Source organism: Primulina eburnea, chromosome 1 (assembly GCF_022965805.1).
Source record: "Primulina eburnea isolate SZY01 chromosome 1, ASM2296580v1, whole genome shotgun sequence".
In the NCBI taxonomy this organism is placed as follows: Eukaryota; Viridiplantae; Streptophyta; class Magnoliopsida; order Lamiales; family Gesneriaceae; genus Primulina; species Primulina eburnea.
In genome coordinates, this window is record NC_133101.1 from 42,811,453 (window position 1) to 42,817,820 (window position 6,368).

Consider the following 6,368-nt stretch of genomic DNA (forward strand, 5'->3'; position numbering starts at 1 on the left):
GTCGATAATTAAGAATAATTATTTTAAATTGAGGAATTTAAAATAATTAAGCCAAATAATTAAATTGTGTGGTTATGCATATTTAAATTTTATAGCACACAAGAGTTGAAATAAAATAGACAGGATCAAGTTTCGAACCCCGAAAAGATAAAAGATAAACATGCATAATATATATATATATATATATATATATATAATGATACACTCTCTCACACACACTACACCATAAACACACACGGATCCTCATCTCTCCACCGTAACTTTCCGTCCAAATATCTCAACTCATTTTCGCCACCATTGACCGTCGATTGTGGCCACACCGGTCGCCAAAAAATTCAAGTAAATATACGAATGGAAAGCTCTCGACGTAAGCTTTTCATTGATACCACTCTTGCTAGGTAAAATCGTGCCTTCTGAAAAGCCATCGGAAAACGCCGCTGGTTTCGTCGCTGAAATCGCCGTGTTCCGCCACTCAAAACTCAAAATTGATTGAGGTGTTTTGTTCCTTATGTCATAAGCTTTCTTTCGGTACTACTTTTGTAAATTTTCGAGAACGACCCGTCGGCTTCGTTTTTCTGCGTGATTCCGGTCATCTTCTCCGGCGAGTTTGCCGCCTGTTGCCGGTTAGCTTTGGGTTAGGCTCGATTTCCAGTCACTGTTGTCGGGATTACAAGTTGTATCGGTGCGAATCGTTGCCTATGTGAATTTAACTCAATTTAGACTCCAATATTGTAACATTATTGATTAATTATTGGGTTATTGTTGTAGGTTCCGGAATTGTGCAAGTTGGAGGTATAATCTGGTGAACCTAGAATTTATCGCAGTCGCTTAAATATTATTTTGGCGTCATTTAAAGCTAAAAATAATATTTTTCGACGATAAAATAGAAATGATTGATTTTAGGCATTTTAGTCAAATATTGGAATTTTAGAAATTTAAAATGCCTAAATTGTTGAAATTGGATTTTTAGTGAATTTAAATGGTTATGAAATTTTTATATGATAATAAGACCATTTAAATTAATAATCAGGTGATTCGTCTGAGTTGGGATTTACAGGACTTTCTTGAGGATTTAAGTTACTGGTAAATTAGTTGAGGTACGTAGAGATCAGTTATTTTCACGATGTCTGACAGAGGCATCTGATGATCCTGTGTATGATTTATTTGCTATTTGCTGATTTATGTGATGTTATATGCTGACTCGCATATTATCAGTTGGTAATTGATGTGCAAAATAAAATAAAATATTTCTTTTGTTTACACACATTTTATTTTAGTTAGACACATCAATACCACTGAACATATCATATTGAGCCTATCTGTTATTGTGATCCAGTTATATTTCGGTTGAGATCCGTTATATATATGATATGATATGGTGTCCTGGAGATGTTTGGCTACCTTGATTCGGTCCAGCTTAGGTAGTTGCTGGCATCAAGTGTGAAGCCATATCCCCAGACACGGTCCGCTGAGTCGTGGACGGGTCCGCTGAGTCGTGGACCAGCTCGAGCATATATGTATAATTATTGATATCGATCATTTGACTCCTGATATCTTGCACCTATTCATGCATTGCATTCATGCATGGCATCATTGCATTTCTATGTCATATCGTGGTTTCTTGATGTCTCGTACTAAGGTTACTGACCCCCGAGAGGGGGCTGTCGTGTCCTTTGTGTGTGGACATGACAGGTGGTACAGGTGGTTCGACCTCAGGTGCTCGAGAGGAAGCCTCGGGAAGTACCAGAGCTCCTTGAGAGTAGGCTCAGTTGTATTTAGGTACTGCGTAGTGTTGCTGTCTCCCTAGATACTATATGTATATATTTGGAGGATTGTATTATGGTATTATCGAGCCTTGTCGGCTCTATGATATTTTGGTTTGTATATGTCATGATCGTGTCTGGCTGGCACGTGTGTATGCTGTTGTGTTTATTGAGGGCACATGTTGCTTATTTTGAGTATTTGATTTTCTGGTATGTCCTATTTACAGGAAGGTCATGCCGAAATTTTTATAGGCCCAACCGCAAATTTTTAACTCACTTTTCCGCTGTTAACTGATTAATCATGATTGCATGTTAATAAATCGTTATTAGGATAACGGGCCCTCACAGTTGGTATCAGAGCGTAGACTGGGATACGCTCGCACTAGAGTTAGTACACTCGAGTTTAGGCACAAGAAAATTGTGCGCATGTGTTTGATTATTTGAAATTACTTGCTCTTGCCTGGAATGAATTACATGTTAGTATCTTAGGGATATGACATGTAGATTATACATTTGAGTTGTATTTCAGTGCTTGGATTATATTGAGGTTATGGAATATTTTGGGAATTTAACATTAAATCCTGTAGAATGGCAACTAGAGGAAATAAAGGGAAAGGAAAAGAAGTGGCTCAGGAGTCTGGGGCACAGAATATCGGAGGAAATGACAGAGTTCCTCGAGGTAGACGTGGGCGTACTACAGCAGAGATAGCCGCTAAAGCTGATGCTGAGGTAGAACAGTTAGTGCACCGAGTTGATGAAATGGAATTGGTTGTAGCTCGATTTCAGAATATGCATCCTGCGAAATTCTTTGGAAATGAAGGCAGTGATCGAGCAGAAGGATGGTTGAAACACATGGAATTCCTGTTCAACACAGTACATTATGATGCTGATAGAAGGTTAACTATGGCAGTCCTCCAACTACGGGATCGTGCACAGCGTTGGTGGGAGGCTACTACAAATGTACTGCAGAAAACAGGCAGTCAGATTACTTGGGAGGTGTTTCGTGCTAAATTTCTCTAAGAATATGCTCCACCATCCTACTACTCGGCCAGAGAATCTGAATTTTATCGACTCGTTCAGGGTAATATGTCTGTAGAAGAATATGCTCGACAACTTTCTGCTCTTCTCACTTATGTACCACATGTGGCCGTGAGTGAAAAAGGGAAAATTTCAAAATTTTTGGAAGGACTGGACTTTCAAATACATGCTATGGTCATGGCTGGATCGCCTGCAACTTATGCCGAAGCTGTTGACAAGGCGATTGGAATTGAAGCTGGATTGAAAAGGGGTAGACAACCACAGGCTCCAAAAATGTCTAGTGGTGGTTCATTTTTTTCAGCAGGTACACCATCTTTTCCATCTCAGCAGTCATACCAACAGGAGAAACAAAAACAATTCAGACCAAAAGGAAAACAGTTTAAAAAGAAATACCAGTCCAGTTCCTCTAGTTCGAGCAGTTCGCAAAGTGAAACAAGGTGGACAGTACCCCGTGATTTACTGTGATCGATGCGGAGGAAGACATCCTACTGCACAGTGTAGTGGAGTATTGGGTTCATGTCATACTTGTGGTCAGTCAGGGCATTTTGCCAGAGTTTGTCCGAACCGTGCACAGGGACAGATGCAGCCACAGCAGTTGCCTTATGCCAGAGGTAGTTTTCCAGGTGGCTCATCTCAGCGACCATTTTCTCCTGCACCATCCTACCAGCAGTCTAGTTACCCACAGGTCAGGGGTAATGTGCCACAGTCTTTCCAAGGTCCTCAACAAGCTCGAGTATATGCTTTGACCGAGGATCAAGCTAGAGAGGCTCCAGGCGGGGTGATCGCAGGTACTTGCCTTATTTACGATCATATTGCACGAGTTTTATTTGATACTGGAGCATCTCATTCATTCATTGCATCCGATTATGTTGATCAATATGAACTCTGGACTACACCATTTCATGAAACTGTATCTGTGTCTACGCCAGCTGGTCGATTTATTCCATCTGGGCAAATTGTGTTAGATTGTGTGTTGCATTTCGATGATAGCATTATGATCACAAACTTGATTGTATTACCGATGCATGATTTTGATTGTATCATTGGTATGGACACACTGTCTAGTTATCGAGCCACTGTAGATTGTTTTCATGGTGTAGTACGATTTAGGCCATACTATGGTAGCAAATGGAATTTTTATGGTCGAGGATCATAGGCTAAGATACCGTTAGTCTCAGCGATAGAAATGTTTAGATTATTATCTTTAGGAAATGAGGGATATATGGTTTATGTTGTGGATGCTACCAAGAAAGAACCGAAATTATCTGATATCCCAGTAGCAAAAGAATTTCCTGATGTCTTTCCTGAAGAAATACCAGGCTTTCCACCGCAGAGAGAAATTGATTTTAGCATCAACTTGATGCCGGGTACTGCGCCGATCTCTAGAGCGCCGTACAGCATGGCTCCTGCAGAACTAAAAGAATTGAAAGAGCAGTTACAGGATTTACTCGAAAAAGGTTATATACGCCCTAGTATGTCACCCTGGGGAGCACCTGTACTATTCGTAAAGAAGAAAGATGGTTCCATGAGAATGTGCATTGATTATAGGCAGCTCAATCGAGTTACTGTTAAAAATAAATATCCTCTTCCTAGAATTGATGACTTGTTTGATCAGCTTCAAGGAAATTCTGTTTATTCGAAGATTGATCTTCGATCAGGATACCATCAACTTCGGGTTAGAGAAGAAGATGTTTCTAAAACAGCTTTTAGAACTAGAAATGGGCATTATGAATTTCTAGTAATGCCATTTGGTTTAACAAATGCACCAGCAGTATTTATGGATTTGATGAATAGAGTGTTCAGAAATTTTCTGGATAAATTTGTGATTGTCTTTATTGATGATATACTGGTGTATTTGAGATCAAAACGGGAACATAAAGAGCATTTACGATTGGTTCTTCAAACACTTCGAGATTCTCTATTGTATGCTAAGTTGTCGAAGTGTGAATTTTGGATGGATAGCGTGATATTTTTGGGCCACGTGATATCAGCCCAAGGTATATATGTAGATCCGAGTAAAGTTGAAGCAGTCCTGAATTGTGCTAGACCAACCTAATATACCAGAGATTCGAAGTTTTATGGGATTGGCTGGTTATTACAGACGATTCATTGAAGGATTTTCGCAGATTGCCCGACCTATTACCCAACTAACTAAGAAAGATGCAAGATTTATTTGGTCAGATGAATGTGAGAATAGTTTTCTTACATTGAAAGAGAAGCTGACAACAACACCAGTGTTGGCATTGCCATCTGGATCAGGTGGATTTTTGGTTTGTACTGATGCATCATCAAGAGGTTTGGGATGTGTTTTAATGCAACATGGAAAAGTTATTGCCTATGCTTCAAGGCAATTGAAAACACATGAATCCCGATATCTAGTTCATGATCTTGAACTAGCAGCCATTGTTTTTGCTTTAAAAGTTTGGCAACATTATCTATACGGTGAGCAGTTTATTATCTACTCATATCATAAGAGTTTGAAATATCTGTTTACTCAATCAGAACTGAATATGAGGCAAAGACTGATGGTTAGATTTGTTGAAAGATTTTGACTGTGAAATACAGTATCGACCAGGAAAAATGAATCAGGTTGCAGATGCATTAAGCCGGAAGTATCAGGATGTTATGATAGCATCTATCCATGTCTGGCAAAATTATGATGATTTATGTACTTCTGGTTGGAATTTTCAGCCGAAAGGCAATCATTTTATGGTATCTGCTTTACAATTTGAGACGAAGATTATTTCGAAGATCAAGAAAGCTCAAAAGAATGATTCACAGGTTCAGAAATCGAAAGATCTAGTTTTGTCTAGTAACCCAGATAAATACAATATCTCATCAGATGGTTGTTTACGAATGAATAACAGGTTAGTGGTACCAAATGTCACAGGATTGAGAGAAGCATTGCTTCAAGAGGCACATTGTAGCCGTCATAGTGTCCATCCTGGTACTCATAGAATGTACCACATACTGAAGCCATATTTCTGGTGGGATGCGACTGAAAAGAGACATTTCAGAATTTGTAGCGAAATGTTTGACATGCCAGCAGGTTAAAGCCGAGAGAATGAAACCTGGAGGTATGTTACAGAGTTTAGAAATACCACAATGGAACTGGGAACATATTGCAATGGACTTCGTAACTCACTTGCCCAGATCAAACAGAGGTTGTGATGCTATCTGGGTGATAGTTGACAGATTGTCCAAATCAGCACACTTTATTCCATACGATCGTACTTATGCTTATAATAAAATGGCACGATTATATGTGGATAATGTTATTCGATTGCATGGAGTTCCTAGTATCTATTGTATCCGACCGAGATCCTAGATTTGCTTCCAAGTTTTGGAGTAGTCTTCATAATGCTTTGGGTACTAAGTTGGCAATGAGTACAGCTTATCATCCCCAAACAGATGGTCAGACAGAGAGGACTATACAAACTTTGGAAGATATGTTACGATCCGTGGTAATGGATTTTGGGGGAAATTGGCAAGAATCTTTACCTTTGGTTGAATTCTCCTACAATAATAGTTTTCAAACAACTATTGGGATGGCACCATTCGAAGCAT

General features: G+C 39.3%; 1 long non-coding RNA gene across 1 annotated transcript; it reads left to right on the forward strand.

Moving 5' to 3' along the window:
- Positions 1 to 292: 292 nt before the first annotated feature.
- LOC140829959 (uncharacterized) lies at positions 293 to 2,021 on the forward strand. Its single transcript, XR_012117585.1, has 4 exons — positions 293 to 682; positions 769 to 792; positions 1,031 to 1,097; positions 1,693 to 2,021. It is a non-coding gene; the product is annotated as an uncharacterized lncRNA (long non-coding RNA).
- The last annotated feature ends 4,347 nt before the right edge of the window (positions 2,022 to 6,368 follow it).